This window comes from Schistocerca cancellata, chromosome 1, assembly GCF_023864275.1.
Source record: "Schistocerca cancellata isolate TAMUIC-IGC-003103 chromosome 1, iqSchCanc2.1, whole genome shotgun sequence".
Classification (NCBI taxonomy): domain Eukaryota; kingdom Metazoa; phylum Arthropoda; class Insecta; order Orthoptera; family Acrididae; genus Schistocerca; species Schistocerca cancellata.
In genome coordinates, this window is record NC_064626.1 from 947,685,972 (window position 1) to 947,708,537 (window position 22,566).

The 22,566-nt window shown below is 42.9% G+C and overlaps 1 protein-coding gene across 1 annotated transcript in view; it reads left to right on the forward strand.

Annotated features, from left to right (window-relative positions):
• The window catches only part of LOC126162739 (superoxide dismutase [Cu-Zn]-like), a 170,375-nt gene that overhangs the window by 92,344 nt on the left and 55,465 nt on the right, over positions 1 to 22,566 (forward strand). The gene's annotated exons all lie outside the window — the stretch shown is intronic.

Genomic DNA, 22,566 nt, shown 5'->3' on the forward strand with positions numbered 1-22,566 from the left:
CCCTCCCGCTCCACCCTCAGGCGCTTCCTATGAGTCGGTGCGGTCCGCGCCCCGCGCTCGGTCCAGGTACAGCTTCCGTTCTCCCGCCGTCTGGGCGCTGCGTTCTAGGTCTTCTCGTTCAGGAGGGTCTGCCGGCACCGCTCTCGTTATTCTTCCCTCGTCCCCCGAAGTCGGTACACTCTGGGAAATATCCTTTTTCTTCTTAATCCGGGTGATCGTGGGTTCCCACGCGTTGCTAAAGATGTAACCGCTGTCACGATTTAGTTGTGGCTCCCTTACTCTGATCTCTATGGCTTCTTTGATGACACAGTCCCAGTATTTGGAAGTCTGTGTCAGAACTTTGGTTTGGTAACAATCCATGGAGTTCCGACAGGCAACGCTCAGCGATTGCCGACTTACTGGGCGGTTGCAGTCTAGTGTGCCGTTGATGTTCTCGGCATCTGTCCTCAATGGTACGAATGGTTTGCCCTATGTTTACACTACCACATTGGCAAGGTATCTGATAAACCCCTGATTTACGTAGTCCAAGGTTGTCCTTGACACGACCAAGAAGGCTCTTGATTTTGCTTGGAGGACGGAAGATGGTTTTCACTTAGTGTTTACGTAAAATGCGTCCAATTTTTTCCGGATAAGGCCCCACAAAACGGAATAATAGCCAATGCCGCCTCCTCCTGAGGTTAATCCTCAGTTTCCGCCGGTGCTGCAGGTGTGGGATGTACAGCCTTTCGAATCTGCCCTTCCTTGTAACCGTTCCTCCGAAACACGGTCTTCAGATGGTCAAATTCTTGTTGGAGACTGTCCCTGTCGGAGATGGTGTGATCTCTGCGTACAAGAGTTTTGAGCACGGCAGACCCTCCTGAACGAGAAGACCTAGGACTCAGCGCCCAGACGGCGGGAGAACGGAAGCTGTACCTGGACCCCGCGCGTGGCGCGGACCGCACCGACTCATAGGAAGCGCCTGTGGGAGGAGCGGGAGGGGGATTGTCCTATATATACATGGCCCCGGCCCACTGCCGGCCAGTACATCACCGCACCTGATGATGGCAACGTGGTCGATTGCCGAAATATTGTGTCCTATGCACACTCATACCAGGCTGTTCACCCGAGATTTATTTCGTCATAAAATACGCCTCAAGAAATTGAAGAATCACCTGAAACGTTCCTTAAGCTACGTTTTCCTAGGTGCGGGAACTTATCGCAAAGTGCTGCGGAATACTCCTGCGTAGGAGGCTGCATGTAACGTTTTCCTACGAGCAGGGCGTCAGAACGTACAAAATGAAAACGCTGTTTTTTTTATATAATTTGGCAGCTATACTGATAGAGTGATACGAGAACTACCTTCTACCATCTTTTTTTAATTCAATGAAGATTTTATGCAACTGAAATAGAGAAATATTTCAGGTTTTAAGAAAAGTTGACTTTTCACTCTACTCAATATTTATCACATATCTGCTAATCTCTATGTCGTAAAACAACATAATTTTATGATTGCCTTCAGCAGTATATTTCCATAATGCCTGCAAAGTTTCTGAGTGACAGAGACAGTAATAGCAAAGTAATAAATTAAGTTCTCATTTCTGACGCGGAACTTACACACTGACGCAAAAAATCGCAACGTCAAGAGAGAATTGTGCGACAGAAACGAAAGTTGGTACGCATGTTTATACAACTGAAAAAGATTGTCTACTCAAATTTCGCGCCAATTGCGCAAGAGTGGCCCTAATAACGCCACTATGAGGGTGCAAATCAGGTTTGCTTTAAATAAACGCAAACGCAAACATTTCATACTGGACACGGTGAGTTGATGTTACTCAAGACACCATTATCAACACCTCAATGAGTTTGAACGAGAAGTAGTTCCTGCAATTGAGTCGCAAAACCAATTATACAAATAGTCACTTCTACATCACTAACCCATACCCCGTGCAATCTAAATACTTTCAAAAGACTTGTCAGATCCTATCACTAGATTGGGAAACAAGTACTACAAACAATTGCTATACAGTCATCAGCCGATTTATAGTATCCCCGCCGGCCAGAGTGACCGAGCGGTTCTAGACGCTACAGTCTGGAACCGCGCGACCGCTACGGTCGCAGGTTCAAATCCTGCCTCAGGCATGGATGTGTGTGATGTCCTTAGGTTAGTTGGGTTTAAGGAGTTCTAGGGGACTGATGACCTCAGAAGTTAAGTCCCATAGCGCTCAGAGCCATTTGAACCATTTTTATCCCCTCCGTAAACGAAACTACATAACAGACTACAATTAAAAGCGAATAGGTCATACGCAAAAACACCAAAAATTTCAACTGAAATAAATAGTATTTATTGTCTTCTTTAAGACGTCACCAAGTACGCTCCATTGTTATCAAACAGCACCTCCAGCTAGTTGATGTCCCCACGGTCTGTTACGACATTTCTGTCCGCCTAGCACACAATCGTTCATTAAATTGCTTGCTTTCCTACAAAAACCAGAAATAAATATATTGATGACTGACAGGGGAGCGTGCCTACTTGTCATCACCATTATCCTCCACATTTGGGGTATACGCAGGACTTAGCCAGGTATGAAAGCGACAGAAATGAAAGCTCCAAACGGCCAAGCGTTTAGCAGAGATGGAATTTTTGGCCGGTGTCAGGCGAGGCACGAGCCACTTATGTTACCAAAGTTGTCAGGCAGCGGAATCTGTGAGTCATGGGACCGAGTCACTATGTTTAATTCTTTTCTATTTTTAGTTTTTGCGTAACCTATACTGCAAATGAACGGAAATAACGCGCGGTGTATTGTATTTATTAACATTTTCATGAAAAGGAGAAGCAAAAGCAACGAAAAATTTTGGCTCGAGCATTTAGAACGCGGTGGATGAGTACATGGCAAAATATAGAAAAGTCGTCATTACTTCATCCAAATCTGGGAACTTACAGCAGACTTAAACAAAAAAAAAAAATTGGCTGATGTGATGAAGCATTATGTACAGCAGTACAAATTTATTGTTCTGCTGTACATTGTCCTGTGGAGAAGACAAATAAATCACAATTATACCACGAGAATTTACAGGATGAACGATTATCACTGTGAAGTATTACAGTGACCCCTCCCCCAATGCTCTCCGCTAGTGCAACCCAGTGATGTTTGTTTAAATCGACAAGAAAAGAGTTTGATCGAAAAACCTCAAAACTGTTCTTATCGCTTAGAGAGGGAGAAAGAAGTCACATACCAGGAATTCTGCTTCAAAATACATTCCACTGTACGTCACTATCTATCCTCGTCAGTATTTGGCGGAACGATGCGTTACGAGTGGTCTGTGCCATCAGAGAGAACCTTATATCAATGTAAATCTAGTTTTTTCATTGAATCTTTAAAACAACCATGTAACTGTAAAAATGCGGCGTTTCCTGCGAGTGCAAGATGCTTCTCCTGTTTTTACGATGAATATGAGCATTTGTAAATCATTAACTGTAAAATGATAAATGTATCTAATTTTATAACTAAAGTTCCCGTGTATATCTTGCAATACCTTCCTTGAAATTTATTTGCAGTCCCTAAGTTTGCTTTGCCTTTCCTTTTCGTACCTTTTATGCAAAATTAATAAAAAAGCCATGTATGAAGCATTACTTCACTTAATTTCCATTGTAACATGTTTCCGCGTAGGGACTCGGCTACACCACCCTCGGATTACCGTTCTGTGCTCTTTCCGCTGTGCCATAAGCTGCCTTGAAACTCCGCTGACGTAAGTGGCTCACGCCTCACCAGACCCGCATCAAAAATGCTATTTTCTCTAAACGCTTGGCCATCTGGGGATAGGGATGGCGGCTACCTCCGAAACAACCGGGTTTTCGTCTCCTTTTGAACCCTGACTGTTAAAACTGCCCATAATAACCGGTTTCTGAAGTAGCCGGTTTTCTGTTTTTTATTGCGATTTTTCTCACAAAGGAAACATCCCCTCCCCCCCCCCCCTCCCCTAAGATTTAGTGGTAAGAGGGCCTATGGACAACCCGTCAAAAACTGAGCACAGATCAAGCATGAAAATGAAAACAGGAAGAAGATGTACTACTGGACTGTGAAAAAATTTGCAAACCAGAAACAGTGAACGCTCCAAGAACGAAAAGTGCAATACAAAGAATCTCAGAACAGAAGTGGCGTCATGGTTAAGCAATTACGGTCTTGCACTACCCAGCCGGCGAGCCGTGTTCAGAACTACCTCATGCCAATATTTTTTCCGCTTTTCTTCGCTGTTCGCTTCGTTCAAATTTGCGTCTGTATTGTGGTGTAACGTCAGTTTGCAACAGGGAGGTGTAAGGTAGGGAACTATAATAGAGTTGATGCTGCACAACTATTCTATTAGAGCTGAAAGGAAGTGGCTTTCGAATGGGAACTGCAGACTTTTGATGACAAGGCGCAAGTCAACCGAATCTTCCACCGGAAAACATATCTGTGGTGTCATACACGTTATCAGTGACAGTACGTGTGTCATATGACAGGACTCTCTTATCGACGCACCTACTTTGGACGAATGGTAAGTGAGTGAGATATGCCCCCTTGTCCGATATAGGTGTTTGTATGAATGTGAATGTAATCACTCCCAAAGAAACGGTGAAAACATAAGAGTTTGTCATATAAGCTGCAACAAATGAAAGCAACAGTTTCACAATGACACCGTTGCTCTGTGCTATATCAAAACATATGTTTTGACTTTTTGAAGTCGTGTTCCGTTTCAGTAGTCTTGAATCCTGAATTCCTTCGTTGTAACACAGTTCACATTTTTTTATGTGTTGTTTTCATTTCTGTGAGACATCTATGTGGTATCTTGTCTGCTCCCACTACACATCACATTTACTTGCGACGGTAACGTATTCTTACCACATGACACATATTCTATAACCAATATATAGTATCACAACCGCCAAGACTACAGAAAGAGAAGAAACATTTCAGTGACCGGACGGACAGTTGATAATGCTGTGGGAAAAAAGGAATGATACGTGGGAGTTTTGAATACGGCTTGCCCGCGGGGGAGTCCTACACAATGACCACTTACCTATCACGCCATTGCAGAGTGGGGCTGCTATTTATTGCACTTCCTGTTCGTGGACCGTTCACTGTTCCTATTTTGCTTTTTTTTGCATTTCAGTACACCTTCGTCCTGTTTTCATGCTTGATCTGTGTTCAGTTTCTGACGGCCAACTTACCACTAAATCGGAGGGAGCAGCAATGGGGAGGTTCCCCTGTAAGTAACAAGCGGAGACGTAAAACAACGATTGAAAAATTCTAAAACTCTCTCAGAATAATGTAATAAGCATTTCAAGATATGCGGAATCGAAATATCAAATAAAGCAGGCAAAAAAAAAGGAACTGAAACTTCCTGGCAGATTAAAACTGTGTGCCGGACCGAGACTCAAACTCGGGAACTTTGCCTTTCGCGGGCAAGTGCTCTACCAACTGAGCTACCCAAGCACGACTCATGACCCGTCCTCAAAGCTTTACTTCTGCCAGTATCTCGTCTTCTACCTTCCAAACTTTACAGAAGCCCTCCTGCGAAACATGCAGAACTAGCACTCCTGAAAGAAAGGATATTGCTGAGACATGGCTTAGCCACAGCCTGGGGGATGTTTCCAGAATGAGATTTTCACTCTGCAGCGGAGTGTGCGCTGATATGAAACTTCCTGGCAGATTAAAACTGTGTGCCGGACCGAGACTCGAACTCGGGACCTTTGCCTTTCGCGGGCAAGTGCTTCTGTAAAGTTTGGAAGGTAGGAGAGAAGGTACTGGCGGAATTAAAGCTGTGAGGACGGGGCGTGAATCGTGCGTGGGTAGCTCAGTTGGTACAGCACTTGCCCGCGAAAGGCAAAGGTCCCGAGTTCGAGTCTCGGTCCGGCACACAGTTTTAATCTACCAGGAAGTTTCATATCAGCGCACACTCCGCTCCAGAGTGAAACCCCCATTCTGGAAATAAAAGGAAATCTGTCAACCGTTCGCTGCTTTGCTTGTGAGTACAAATACTACTAAAAATCACCGACATTCTGCTATCGTGTCTAATTTTTTGAAACTCTGTTCAGAAACCATGTTGTCATCGAGGATTGGCATTACGAATGTTCGGTGCTAAAGGGCCAAAACTCAGGTCGGAGAATATTTTTGGTGTCAAATTGTCAGCTTCAAAGGCCTACAAGAAGATAAAGGCACATTATACAGGGAGAGTCACTAACAATTACCACCTAGAATAACTCCGGAAGTATGGTAGTAGCTGAAAAGTTTGTGGGACAAATGTTGCATGGAACACTGGGCGCCACAATATGACATTGGTATTTTGTTGATAGGTGAGGTCGAGCCAGAGATATGAAAGTCAACTTTGTTTTTTTAAATGGGTTGCTATAGTTTGGTACTTAGTTTCTGATAGCGGCTATCGAGACGAATCCAATGATGTGTAACAGTAAGGTCTTTGAAGGTCAACGAAGGTGAAAAAGGTGAACGTCCATTTATAGAAGGTGTTCGAAGAGATCACCATTGGTATCAATTCAATGCTGCAATCTTCTTATCATGGATTGAGTGGTATCACATCGGCACTTATCGAAGCACATCTTCCGATAATTATCTCTTGCATATCTTCAGGTGTAGTCGGAACGTCTTTATAAACAATGTCTTTTACGAACCCCCCCCCCCCCCCCAAGAAAAAATCCAGAGGCGTCAAGTCAAGCGAACGAGCCGGCCACGACACTTCTCCTCCGCGTCCAATACAACGATTTGGGAATTGTCACTGCAACTCATTTCTAGCCTTCAACCAAAAATGTGCCAGACACCCATCGTGTTGATACCACATTCTGTTCCTTGTTCCTAAAGGTATTTCTTTCAATAACAGACCTAATGTTTCTTGCAGGAATGTGGTGTACTTCCTATCATTAAGAGCCGGACGTGGTGGCCGTGCGGTTCTAGGCGCTCCAGTCCGGAGCCGCGCTGCTGCTACGGTCGCAGGTTCGAATCCTGCCTCGGGCATGGGTGTGTGTGATGTCCTTAGGTTAGTTAGGTTTACGTAGTTCTAAGTTCTAGGGGACTGATGACCACAGCAGTTGAGTCCCATAGTGCTCAGAGCCATTTGAACCATTTTGAGCCTACCATTAAGATTTCCTTCGATGAAATAGGGGCCCATAATTCTGTCCTCCAGAACCCCACACCATACATTCACCGACCACGGTTTTTGGTGTGCGACTTGCCGCAGCCAACATGGATTTTCAGTTGCCCAATAATGCATGTTAAGCAAATTAATATTTCCATAGTTCGTAAATGGAGCCTCGTTAGTAAATAAAATCAAATTAATAAATGTGTCATCCCTCTGAATCTGAAACTGAGCCAATCGGCAGAATTCAATGCGATACATACAATCCGTACCAGTTAATTCTTGGTGAAGACTGAAATGGTAATGATCGCATTTATGGCGATGCAGAACACGGACAACACTACTTTGGCTCATTTCAGATTCCCTTGCGGTTCGACGCGAACTAACACAAGGATCTCGAACCACAGTGGCAAGAGTATCAATATCGTTTCCTCATTAGTAACTTTCCTTATGCCGTATATTTTTCCGATGCTTTAAAGATCCACCAGTTGTTCTCAATTTATCATACACATATTTAAATGTACGACGTGCAGGGTGAGTTCTTTGAAGATCTCTTTCAGCGTGTAAGTCTATAGCTCTCACTGATTGCCGTTGGCATTCTCCGTAAATGAGAAGCATATTGACTTGTTCTTCAAAGGAATACATCATTCACATTCGCTTGATTCGCCGATACTAGTCTTACCGTTCCTATTAGTGTTGTATTGTGAAACCGTCGAATGGTGGTTACATGTCAATGGCACGTTAGACGGATGCGCCGTATTTGGCGAATATTCACTATTTGCACGATATGCGAGAGAGAATGTGCTTCGATAAGTGCGGAAGTGATAAGAAATACCACTCAATCCATGGTAAGAAGATTGCAGCACTGAACTGTTACCAATGGTCATCACTTCGAACACCTTCTGAAAATGGACGTCCATACCACCTTTTTGACCTTCGTTGATCTCCAAAGACCTTACTGTTACACATCATTGGATTCGTCTCGATAGCCGCTATCAGAAAAAAAGTACCAAACTATAGCATCCCATTGAAAAAACAAAATTGACTTTCATCTCTCTGGCGAGACCCAACCTAGCAAAAAAAAAAACGTCATATTAGGGCACCCGGTGTCCCATGCAACAATTGTCGCACAAACTTTTCAGCTACTGCCATACTTTCGTAGTTATTGTAGGTGGCAATGGTTAGTGACTCACCCTGTATAAGCACAGGTAGCAGATCAGCTACTTTCTATTTTAATTGCGTACTATGACTGAACTGTTAAGTTTTTAATTTGTTATTGTTGCTTTAACTTCTTTTCTCTTTTATTGTTTCATAGAAATGGCAAAAAACTAATAACTTTTTGTGCATAATTTGTAGCAGTGTTTTTCTTTAATTATATCGAATGAAAACTCATTTTGTAGACAAATACGTTTATTTATTTGTTAATAGCAGTTTGAATACAATTCATTTTATGCTGACCAAACGGAAAATGCTCTTTTTTAAAAAATTAAATGGACAGTTTAGATAGTAGACAAAATATTCCATTTCATAAAAATAGCTACACTGCAAAAGTCATAATTTCAAGAGTTAATTAATCGATTGGCCAATACTGGCTGAAGATTAAATGGGTAGATCACATAACTAATGAGGAGGTATTGAATAGAATTGGGGAGAAGAGGAGTTTGTGGCACAACTTGACTAGAAGAAGGGATCGGTTGGTAGGACATGTTCTGAGGCATCAAGGGATCACCAATTTGGTACTGGAGGGCAGCGTGGAGGGTAAAAATCGTAGAGGGATACCAAGAGATGAATACACTAAGCAGATTCAGAAGGATGTAGGCTGCAGTAGGTACTGGGAGATGAAGAAGCTTGCACAGGATAGAGTAGCATCGAGAGTTGCATCAAACCAATCTCAGGACTGAAGACCACAACAACAACAACAACAATATTTATAATTCAATTTGTTCATAAATACTATTTCTATAATGTGTTGATCTGTAAGTCAACTTCCATCAGAAACAATATCATTCAAAGAGTATACAAATATTTCAGAATTCAGAGAACTTCCTATCAAAGACAAATATTTTTGGGCTACAAATGACAAGCCTGGCATACACATTTATCTCTGCTCCAAAAAAACGGAAGGATCACTGCTTCTGGATAGTAGAGGATGCTGAAAGTAAAGCTCTATTTCTTTCAGAAACAAACTTCCAGCGCCTCTTAGATCGCTCATGGCTACTTCCTGATCAAGTAATGACCAAAGAGGGTTTGCAATTGTCCTGACCGCCTCCCTTTGAAGTGAAGTTGAAAGTTTACCTCTTGGGTCAAATTTGTAACTACTTTTCTGGCAATGATGGGGTTCGTGTACATTTTTTAAGCCTTGGACCTGATATGGTAGAATTGCAAGCGAATTCTGTAATACTTCTGCCCTTCTGTCTTTAAGACTGCTCATAAACTTTTGAGATAGAATCGACGGTGACTATTTACAAATCTTTTCAGCATAAGGTACGTGGTATTCCACCTAGTCTGAAAGGAATAAGTTTCTCTCTGCTATGCCCTCCCGTTCTTGCACCACTCTCAGCTTCTCCATTAAATACAATACTCTGCCTTGCAAATGTGAAGATTGATTTTATTTCGCTTGCTAGGCTTTTTGAAACTTCATTACTAACGTCCTCTAGGCCATCTTTCACTGTTAAGCGTAGAAGATGAGCAAAACAATAAACGGTTTCCCCTCTCCATTAACTCTCTTACCGCTGCTGTCATGTTGCTCCCACCAGCTGTGCAGATACAAACTATTTTGGTTTTCGGTATATTGACTACTTGAAGGTGATCTGCTTTTGCAGCAGTATAGTCGCTAGTATGTCTCTCTCTAAGACGACGAAATCCTAACATTATTGAGCCTGACTAGCTATTTTATTCATGAGGAACAACAGAGTATGATTGATTATTACGGACTCTGCATGTGACACACATCTTTCAGAAAAGTAATAAAAATTATTTACTGTTAAAGTAAACACCAAACATAATTATTTACCTTTAAAACGTGCTGCAACGACCAAAAGTGCCTTTAACAAATTGGACAAGGTAAAACACTCCGCAGATAGCGAGAACTACGTTGCATTAGCCAGTGTTGATCTAACTATTTGGATACCTGGAGTGTGCTTATTGCTAACTGTCTGAGGCATCTGGAAGATGACTGCTTTTGTTTGTGAAAGACGGTACTAAGTAAACAATTTGTGATCAGAGGGTAAAACAAACTTCCCGTCCTATATTTCGCACGATGTAGGCCAAACTCTGCCAACTAACAGATATGTATGTCATGTATTTCAAAATAAGGACATTATTTAACTACTGATACATGAAATTTAAAAAAAAATGTACGTTAACCGTAGCTTAGTGTGAAGGAAGAGCAAGACAATATCACTCCATAGGGACATACTGTGTGGTAGATCGGCATGATTGCGCTGCAAGTTATATCTCAAGCATAATAAATTAACAAACACTGCCTGGATCACAACATTATATTTACCGACAACCGGTTTCAGTCTGCGCTTCATATCGTCTCCAGGTCCAGGTTGGAACAAAAAGGCAATAACAATAATGATTCTACATATGTGTGGTATTACAAACACTCGTCTCATGGATAGTAGGAGAAACTACAAAATATTATGAACTGTTACATACCTGGCCCCGCAAAGCGTAGTTTATGAGCGTTGTGTGTAACTAACACAAAAGACAAGGATGAGGCAGGGAAGAAATTTTTCCGTGTAGTCTCGTGACATATGGGTAGGTCCTAGATGAGCACATTAAAACAGTACGAAACTATTTCTTCATATGTAATTAAATGAAAAAGAGTTCAGACTTGGAGCAGACATTAATATAGTGGATTTGAACATGAATGATAAGTTTACACAACGGAACATAAAAAGAAGTGTCATAAAAATACTGACAAGACACTGTGCATTGTACAATTTCTTTCCTGTTTGTATATTTAAAGAGCCGGCCGGTGTGGCCGAGCGGTTCTAGGCGCTTCAGTCTGCAACCGCGCGACCGCTACGGTCGCAGGTTCGAATCATGCCTCGGGCATGGATGTGGGTGATGTCCTTAGGTTAGTTAGGTTTAAATAGTTCTAAGTTCTAGGGGACTGATGACCTCAAATGTTAAGCCCCATAGTACTCAGAGCCATTTGAACCATTTTTTATATTTAAAGAAATTTTTAAAAGCCATTGCTAAATTACGGAACAGATCTGAGACTTCAAGAAATTTGCTTTAATCTTAATGAATTATAATAGAAGTACACTGAGCACTCTTACTGTAAGTGAAAAACGGGCAAGAATTTGGAGACTGGTTACGAAACCGTCATAGAAAATCCGAAGAAAATGGAGCCTGGTTACGAAATAACAATAGCTACTTTTAACAAACAATTAAAACAAATTAATGAAGGTGTTAAGTGATAATAGTTTCAGAAGGAAGTTGTCGCTAGGGTAAGGGTAACATGCCTGACGTTCTTCCTCGTTCTGGGAAAATTCATTCTGTTTGTTAATATTCTTGTCAGGTTCTTTTCTTTCGGCAGTATAAATTTAATGCACGTTATGGTAGTGCCCCTTGTTTACCCTGTGTAAAATCTCCGTGCTGTTGTCAATACTAAAGATTTTACGATTGTGTGTGGTGTTAAACGTGTACCTAGTGTAGTTTAACTTGGTGTAAGCGTATGTTCATTGAAGCGACTTTTCAATGTTTGATCCTTCTGTGCAATATAGTTCCTTCGTCAATCATGACATTTTCCTTCCCCTGTGAGATGGACTGACGATCCCTTTGTCCTAACGTATTTTCGATTCTAAAGGCAACTTGTAAGTTGTATTTAGTTAGAAACCTTTCAATTTTTCGAAAGAAATTTTCACTCTGCAGTGGAGTGTGCTCTGATATGAAACTTTCCGGCAGATTTACAGTGTGTGCCGGACCGGACTCGAACTCGGCACCCTAGTTCGATTCTCGCTCCGTCATACAGTTTTAATCTGCCAGGAAGTTTCACCTTTCAATTTTTTTAGACGCTGGGCCTCGGTACGTCACGCTAACAAAATGCACTTCTTGTTTACTTTTCGTTCGTGTTGTCTACGCATAGTCTGTTATATAACGCGTGTGACAGTAGAGCTCTCATACCCATTTGCTTCCGTAGTCTCCTTCAGAATCGCAGTTTTCTTTTCGATCTGCTCCTGTGCTAACGGAATTCGGATCATCCTAAACAACACTAACTGAAAATAGACTTCCTTGTAGCGTTTAGCATGGTAGGATTTAGGAGGAATAATAGTATCGGTGCAAGTCGGTTTTCTAAAAATAGTGAACTTGTGTTTACCACTAGCTCTTGAAATGGTTAAGTCAAATTAATTGAGGGCATTAACTTTCACTGTTTCTAAAGTAAACTCTATTTCGGATGCAGGGTATGTATTTCCGGAGCTACTTGCTTGATGTCTTCCTGATTCTCGTTAAATGTCACTTATAGTACGTTATAGATTTAAAAAAACGGTTGTTTTCGGAAAAAGTTAATTTCTGTGTCATTATGAAAAATGTCTGCGACTGTGCCAGCCAGACTGTTCCACATAGCCAGACCCTCAATTTACTGGTATATCATTGATGATCGAAGGGATCGCTGCGTCAATAATCTACGGACACCAAACATTGAATGCTGGACCCTATTTTCACTGGACCAGAGGTGGGAATCTTCCTACCAGTCGGTGTAAGAGGTACTGCACAGCTGAGGTCCCGCAACCATCTGTATAAAGATGAATATATAAAGACAAAAATGAAGGGTTCAGTTATTACCTCGATTTATAAATTATATGTGTATCAGCTAAAATTACCTTCCCTTCCAAGGAACATTGTGTGTGTTTCCTCCTTACGTGATGTCGCAAGTCTGCCGTGCCTCCTCCCTTGTTTAATCTTTTAAAGCAAATGGAGCATTGTACTTAGTTTCTACCGCACTTCGTAAAATACGAGGGTTGGAACTTAAATAGTGGCAACTATTTATTCACAACCGATACAAAAGAGTTACATGTTTGCACCTGTTGCTGTTCTTCAGAATAGTCACCAGCTTTGTGTAGAACCCGTTGCCAACGATGTGGAAGTCGTAGTATACCATTAGCAGAGCCTGTTGTGTTGATGGAGCGGTCTACTACCTGTAGAATCTCTGGAACAGTTCTGAAGCGAATGCCAGGACGTGGTTGCTTCACCTTCGGAATCAAGTCAAAGTCAGTCACAAGGACTTAACCCTCACATGTCCAGACTAGGGATGGTGACATTCTGCAATATAAACAACATTCATCGACGACAGTAAGAAAATACCGTACATACCATTTGAGATAAAGTCTTGCACACTGTACGTACAAGCGTTCTGTCTCATAGGCCACTCCACACGGCAACAGGTATATTATTGTGTCAATAATGATAGACCTGGTGGGGGCAGGTCCTGCACACTGCACGTTCATGCGCATCCACTAGTGGGTCACGTGACACGGCAACAGGTACATTGTCTCAGCAGCGCTGTATTGATTCTTAGGTCACACATTTGTTGCTCACTTCAAGCTGTCGTCGTTGTTATTAAAGTAGCAATCTTCGCTTTTCTCTCTTTCTCTACTAAACAAATATTTCAAAACAGTGGAAATTCTACGAATAAATATTACTCATTTTTTCAAAAGTTAAATTTTAAGAAACAAAATCTTGAGTATCACTTCTTTGGCAAATCGGCATAACTGTTTTTTTTTTACCCGTTAAGAGAAAGACCTTTTATAATCGAGAGCAAAAAAATACCTCAAAATTTGAAACTAAAATACCGGCGTCGGTTTTAACCAGTCGGTTTTTCCCACCCCTATCTGGAGCTGCCTCTTCCATCACTTTCATTTCTGGCCAGACTCTGCATACATCTTAAATCTGTCCGAAATCTGAGATAACGAGCAGGCGCGGTCCCCTTGTGAGTTTCATTCACTCCCGACTTCATGCACGCAACACTTTTAAAACCTCAGCTCTGCGCCACACGGCCCAAAACTCCCGTCCTATCCTTGCGAAGACTGCCGGCTGACATGCATTTCCTGAGCTATCAAAACAGCCACACGAAATTATTTTAACGTGCAGACATTTTGGCAAATCATTCTCCATAGAAAAATGTAGACATTTCATTTGGCAGTTTCCCGCTGACGCTTATAGCACATGCAGTGTGGTGTTGCTTCCTGCCGACTCTCTGAGAAATTTCTTGATGTTATGAAACACTTGGCATCCTGTGCAAATCGCTCGTCTTTGGAAATACCGGTTTCGGGCCAGACCACCAACATTCAGCTTGATGAAGTGAAGGACAGTCTCTAGGCTGGAGAACCGTCCCCGTCCCCCGGAAACAGGGACATCGACGCTCGAGCGTCCACCACTAGACGACGAGCGCGACAAAGAAGTGTTACGTCACATATACCGCAATTTTCAAGGCGCGAATCAAACCAGAGATCGCAGGGCATGTGAAATAAACCCTTGGCGGACGGGACTGCGCCAGGCGTATGCGAAAAGACAACACACGCCGTAAGCACACATGCCACACAACCAAAGACGACAATCGTCAAATGTCTCCTGGGACATTATGTATAGTCTTATTCGTGTACTGGTATCGTCTGAGGCAAGGGAAAAGGGCACAGGTCATCCCCGTTTTCAAGAAGGGACGTCGAACAGATGTGCAGAACTATAGACCTATATCTCTAACGTCGATCAGTTGTAGAATTTTGGAACACGTATTACGTTCGAGTATAATGACTTTTCTGGAGACTAGAAATCTACTCTGTAGGAATCAGCATGGGTTTCGAAAAAGACGGTCATGTGAAACCCAGCTCGCGCTATTCGTCCACGAGACTGAGGGCCATAGACACGGGTTCACAGGTAGATGCCGTGTTTCTTGACTTCCGCAAGGCGTTCGATACAGTTCCCCACAGTCGTTTAATGAACAAAGTAAGAGCACATGGACTATCAGACCAATTGTGTGATTGGATTGAGGAGTTCCTAGATAACAGAACGCAGCATGTCATTCTCAATGGAGAGAAGTCTTCCGAAGTAAGAGTGATTTCAGGTGTGCCGCAGGGGAGTGTCATAGGACCGTTGCTATTCACAATATACATAAATGACCTGGTGGATGACATCGGAAGTTCACTGAGGCTTATTGCAGATGATGCTGTGGTGTATCGAGAGGTTGTAACAATGGAAAATTGTACTGAAATGCAGGAGGATCTGCAGCGAATTGACGCATGGTGCAGGGAATGGCAATTCAATATCAATGTAGACAAGTGTAATGTGCTGCGAATACATAGAAAGATAGATCCTTTATCATTTAGCTACAAAATAGCAGGTCAGCAACTGGAAGCAGTTAATACCATAAATTATCTGGGAGTACGCATTAGGAGTGATTTAAAATGGAATGATCATATAATGTTGATCGTCGGTAAAGCAGATGCCAGACTGAGATTCATTGGTAGAATCCTAAGGAAATGCAATCCGAAAACAAAGGAAGTAGGTTACAGTACGCTTGTTCGCCCACTGCTTGAACACTGCTCAGCAGTGTGGGATCCGTACCAGATAGGGTTGATAGAAGATACAGAGAAGATCCAACGGAGAGCAGCGCGCTTCGTTACAGGATCATTTAGTAATCGCGAAAGTGTTACGGATATGATAGATAAACTCCAGTGGAAGACTCTGCAGGAGAGACGTTCAGTAGCTCGGTACGGGCTTTTGTTGAAGTTTCTAGAACATACATTCCCACCGAGGAGTCAAGCAGTATATTGCTCCCTCCTACGTATATCTCGTGAAGAGACCATGAGGATAAAATCAGGGAGATTAGAGCCCACACAGAGGCATAGCGACAATCCTTCTTTTCACGAACAATAAGAGACTGGAACAGAAGGGAGAACCGATAGAGGTACTCAAGGTACCCTCCGCCACACACAGTCAGGTGGCTTGCGGAGTATGGATGTAGATGTAGATGTAGAAGGGCGCTTCGTGTACTGGTATCGTCTGAGGCAAGGGCGCCCATACCCGATGGCAAGGGGGGGGGGGGGAGGGCGGGGGGAGGCTCTCAGGGGAAAAAACATATAGTGTAGTTACGTGTCTTTCTTTCAAGAAAATGATTTAAGAGCCGGCATTACGCAGTTTTTTTACATGATTGGAACTGGAACATTTTTATGACTCCTTACAAGTCGACATTCGACTTCCAAAACACAAAAAATATACCTTCAAGTCTAGCCCCGTCCACCCTGAAAACTATCGTATGGGCACCCTTGGTCTGAAGATAGCTACGCAAGAGCTTGGCCACGTTCTGGACAACGTAAAAGCCCACTGCGGCTGCAAAGGAGAGGAGTTTTCTCAAATTAAGCGTGGCCAACTCTCGTGACAAGTGCCTGCCCTCCCCACTCTTCTCGCACCACCCTTAGGCGCGGTGACGACGTGGGGGCTAAGTGTAATTAGAGGCCGACAAGTTTAACGACGCAGGCTGCTTTAATGGTCGAGTCATTAGGTAATGGGACGGAGCCGCTGACTGGCCACCGCTAGCCGCCTCGTTATTAAGCATACAACGCAGTATGCTGCACCACTGGTTGCAGGTTTTGGAATCGCTAGCTGAGCAAGTTGTTCATTCACCACATTACAAGCGAACTCTAAGGCGTGAAAGACACACTGTTACCGAAAAATGTTGACACCCAACGGTACGCAATGTGTGACATCGTGCAGTATACCAGGGAGAATACAAATTATCTGTCAGCATCTCAGACGTGTTTTGTCAGCGTGGTTAGACGAACAGAACTTCGTGGACTAGAATGTTGTGTTACCATTGTGACCCACTAGTTAGGGTACCTCCTTAAAGAATTTACACACGATTTACGTGTGCTCCGCTATGACCTCATCTCAAGGCAGCACTGGTCTCAGATGCGCTTTCGTAGACCTAAGAGGCTGATTGATAGGTGCCACAGAACTATAATGCGTGCAACATGAGACAGCCACAAGACATGCTTCCGGCTGTTGCATAGGAGTGGTATGTCTGAGCTCACGTGACTGATTCAATGGTCGAGTTCTAGAAGTTAAAATCTTCTGGGTTATTACGCAGCGTCATGTTTCTTCTAAAATGTTCGACGTTTCGACCCCTCTGCTGGGATCTTCGTCAGGATCTTTTGGTGTCCACTACTGCTAGAACACTGTCAGAGACGAGTGGTTCAAAGGGTTCAAATGGTTCTGAGCACTATGGGACTTAACATCTGAGGTCATCAGTACCCTAGAATGCCCAAGGCAGGATTCGAACCTGCGACCGTAGCAGAGACGAGTGTCGCGTCCACTCATAAAGGGGGAATTTTCAGGCGTTCGTGCTGGAGAAGTGATAGTATTGGTTAAAATACATGTGGCTACCATTGGTGGGCCATAGTCATAGGGTAATACAGAAGAAGGGGCGTTGGTAGCTAATCTCCTGTGGATACCATTGGCAGTCATCGTCATTGGATAGAAAGGCACTGTTCCACACTTATGCTGGAGAAGGGTTATTGGTTGAATTGCCTGCTACCGCTATTGGTTGCTCGTCATTAGTGGCTAGATTCGAAACGGAAAGAGCAAGAGAAGGGAAATGTTTACCCAAAATATTATTGTCCGCCGAGGTGACTCGCAGCGCGGCCGCGTATTTACTTCCTTGATGGCAGGGAGCCACGATGCCGGAAGCCTAAGCCGTCCTCTCTATTGAAATTAGATGAATTCTTTGAAATTTCAACCGATTCTCGGACCTTTCTTCTATAAATGTTTGTTTCTTTAGCCAGTACACGTACGTTATTAAAATAGATGTCAGAGCCACAGTTCTCGTGATGTTCCGCTACTGCCGATTTTGCACTTTGATTTATCCGCATGTGCCGTTCGTGTTCCTTAATGCGTTCTTTAACAGTTCTTCCCGTTTCGCCTATATACACTTTGCCGCATCCACATGACACTTGATAGACGCCTGCATTGTGGAGGTAATCAGGTACTTCCGTTTTCCGTCGGAAAAAATCTTATTTTGTTTTGACTAATGAAAGATGTCTGAATACCATTTTTCATTAAAATTCTGCTTATGCGGTCAGTGACCCCAGAAACGAACGATAACCTGAGTTCTTGTTCAAAAAGCCAATGATCAACGGAACGAATGTGTTAACGTCGCTTAGAGACATGTAAACATTTGTCGTCATTCTTTACCGGAGCCTTGGAAGGACGCTTTGTTGAGTGACGTGCCAGAATACGTAATCTGATACGAAAATGGAAGTGAGGGCACGGACAATATGCGTCGTGGATGTTACTCATACTTACGTAAATGTGTTGTGGCGAAAGTTAAGTGGGATGTCTGATATCATGTTTTCTTTCGTCTGTGGGTGAGCCATTACATCTTGTCAGTGGTAAAAAAAGACGTACCTTTACTAAAATATTGTCGACAAAACTACAGCACTTACCCTGCATATAACCGGACCTTTTATTCACACTAAGACAAGAGAAGAGACGGACCACGAAGGAGTTGTGCAAATTCATCTCAAATGAAATTCATAGAGCTATCGACGGAAAATGCATAATGTAAACTTTGGCGGCCCATGGATAAAGGTGTAACGCAACTGGCAAGGATAGGAAGCAGGTGACAGTTCGATACCAGGGCATAAGGCCTTAGCGAATTTCATTCCGTGTACTGAGGCGGACAGCAACTGTGCCTTACAGACAGGCGCGTGAATAATATACGCAGACGTCAGCATTTGACAGAGGATGTGTACTTTGGCTCAAAGAAGCCGGTGGGAGTAATCGGAAAATCGCTTGACATTTGAAAAGGGCCGATGCCGCTATTCGACGACGCTGGGAGGAATGGATGAACCATGACCGAACAAAATATCAAGAAGGAAGCCGCGTACCTAGAGAGACAAAAACGGGAGAACCGAGCGGTCGTCAGAGAGGCACTCAGAGACCAGGATTCGACGTGCAAATAGTGCTTCAGTGACAAGGACCAATAATAGGCGGCCCACAGAAAGGGGACTCGGCTCAAGGCGCCCCTCTCGTCGAGTACCATTGACCTCTGTACGTCAACAAGCCCGTTTGCAGTGGTGTCGGGCACAGTCGATCTGAAATTTCACTGACTGGAGTAAAATACTCCCGCTTCGAACTGAGCCCCGATAACCAGAAAGTGGTGGGATACCAACTTAACACTCACCCACTATGCGGTCCGACAGTCAGGAGTGATGTTCGGGGTGACAATTCTTTTCATGGCGGGATCCCTTGTGTGGCGTCCGCGGCGCTCTTACAGTACTGCGGTACGTCGACGATATTCTACGCCCCGTTTTGTTGCTGTTGATGCAAGCCGTCCTGGGTTTACATTTCACCAAGATAATGCTCGCCCACATACTGCGAGTGTGTCTACTGCTGAAACACTATGGACAGGGGCCCCCAACCTGCTCGGGATATTGACGACCTAATGCGCTAACTGGACAGAATATGTCACGATATGCGTCAGGAGGACATCCAACAATTCTATCAGTCAGTGCCAGGCCGAATAACTGTTTGCATAAGGGATAGAGGTGGACCAATGCGTTATTAATTTGCCATTTCGCTTGAATAAATCATTAAATTTTTCTGAAATTGTAAGCATTTATTTTTGCGTACGTGTGCCGATTTCTGTCCCTTTCGGATAATTCTTTCTTGGTGCGTCCTTTTTTCCCCTTGCAGTGTATATAACTCCTGCAAACAAAGAAAGTGTCTTTCCATGGACATTTGAAAAAGATCTGATGCTTTTTCTCTATTGGGCTGCCCAAAGCTTCCATATGGATCCCGTCGTAGACCTTTGAGGATATTACAGCGTTGGTGGCGTATCAATCAGTACGGTTGAAAAATACGGCTATCAGTTTCATCAAGAAAGAAAATAACTATCGCTTTCGACAATTTGGCGTGCGCCTGCTTAGCTCAGTGGTACGCCGGTACGGTAGCTCAGCGTGTTCGGTCAGAGGGTTAGCAGCCTTCTGTAATAAAAAAAAACTGAGTTAATCGATCAACAACGAACTTAAACGGATGTCTTACGACGTCCGCCCCGAGCAGATGCAACGAACGAAAGCGAACAAAAAAATGCCTGCACGGTAGCTCAGCGTGTTCGGTCAGAGGTTTAGCTGCCCTCTGTAATAAAAAAAACTGAGTTAATAGATCATCGACCAACTGAAACGGATGTCTTGCGACGTCCGCCCCGAGCAAATGCAACTAACGAATACGAACACAATGAGATTAAAAAAAAAAAGTGGTAAAGTGTTTGCCTACCATGCAGCGGGCTCGGGTTCGATTCCTGGGCGGTTTGGGGATTTTCTCCGCTCGTAGACAGGGCGTCGTGTTGTCCGCATTATCTTTCATCATCGTCACCGGCACGTAAGTCGCCCCATGTGGCGTCGACTGAAATAAGACTCGCAACTCGGTGGCCGAGCTTCCCCGTATGGTGTCTCCCGCCCAACAATGCCATACTATAATTTTTTACAATTCGGTATAGAGTCTTTCTCTGAAGATGCGACGTTGTAATCGTGCAAAATGGAAAGCGTAATTAACAGAGAATGTTGTTAGTTAACCAAGCATGGACTGTAAAACCAAGCATGGATTGTGTCTCTGTGAAGGAAAGTTTTACAGGGCACATTACCAGTTTTGTCTTAATGACAATGAGACATCGAATTTCAGACCGAAAATGTAAGGGTTGTTTGAGAGGTGGGCATTTGGGTAGATGAGATTAGGAAACGTGCAAGAACTGGACGCGCCCAGCAGAAGTCCGCAATTTGTGGAAGCGTCTGATAGCAATCTTTGTTGAACAATGAACACCGAATGACTACCAATGTTGATGAAGATGATGAATATGATGATTAGTAACCAAAGCAGTTCCTAAATGCTCTTATTCAGATGGCTGGCCTGCTAGAAATGAACAGAAATTTGCGTTCGGAGACTGTTGCTAATTTCAAACAAACATGAGTAAATAAACTTCTTGTCTACTAGTAGGAATTTCATATTTATGGTGACCCTTGACATATTTTGACGTAGCAGTAGGCCAAGAATCATTCTATTAGCTATTACAATGACTGATTAGGTGAAACTGGTATAGCCACGGAAATGTTTCATACGTTTATTTTACGGTAATAAACATTCTCATACATTCATCTTCGTGTTTAAATTTAAAAATAGTGTACTTAAGCTCAAAATAATCATCGTCCATACTGAAATATATAATATAACTTGTAGTATAAAACAAGATCAGATATTTTAATGTTACGTTTTTATTACGTCGATTTGTTTATTTTCGTTTTACACGGTTTAGTACCCTGCAAAAAGCAATATCATTGAAAGTCAGAGTAACCGTTTCGTCCTCCCAAAGAGAGGGAAAAGAACTGACGAAGGATTTTACCGTTTTGTATTTAAAATTAAAGCAATGACCGCCATCGGTTGCAAAAATGAAGTCTTTTTGACCTAGGTTTCGGTCACTACTAAGAGTGCCTTCTTCAGAAACAAAACCTTTAAACTGGCATTTCACGTATAAAATACGTATCAAGCCATAACGCTTTAGTTACAAAATTTTAAAATAAAAAACATAGAAGGCAAGCCACAATGGGCTACTCACACATGTCTAGCTGTGGTAGTCTGATTGACTACAGCAGCTCGACATGTGTGAGCTTGCCTTCTATGTGGCTTGCCTTCTATGTTTTCTATTTTAAAATTTTGTGACTAAAGCGTTATGGCTTGATGTTTATTTCATACATGACATGCCAGTTTAAAGGTTTTATTTCTGATGAAGGCACTCTTAGTAGTGGCCGAAACGTAGGTCAAAAAGACATCATTTTTTCGACCGAGTGTTACTTTGTAACGGTCGCTGACAACGTAGCCATGTTTAAAACTTCAACGTTTTATATTTCGTGGGAACCACCAGAAATCTCTACTGACGATGTTCTAAATGCGCATAAGACGATTCCACGCAATCCAAGCCCAGTGTTTTACTGCCTCACGTTAAAATTAATTACGTCTAATAGCGTTACACCACATTTCTCACAGATAGCACATCAAGCGTGCACCTAAAGAAGGGCCCGTCAACATTTGTCATCTGAAAGAGTCCCGCGGAAATGATACCATTACTGTAATGGACGTTTCATTCAACATGAGTAATGACGAGACCATTGTTCCTTAAATAGAACATTATATTCATTTCCTTGACAGTGTAGCAAAAACACGAGTATTTTTTCTTCGTAGCCTATACTTCCGCAACATAGTTTTATCACTTCTGAGTTGAATGTCCACGCAGCGACTATCCGTCCTGACTTTCAAAGCTGTTCTTCAAATAAAAACTAAGAATTATCGGCTCACTAATTTTAGCAGGAAAATGCGTAGACTCAAAGACAAAAAACGGCGCATCACGAACGAATTTTACAAAAGGGATGGAAATCGGTAAATGGGCCCTCCAACAAACTCTGGATT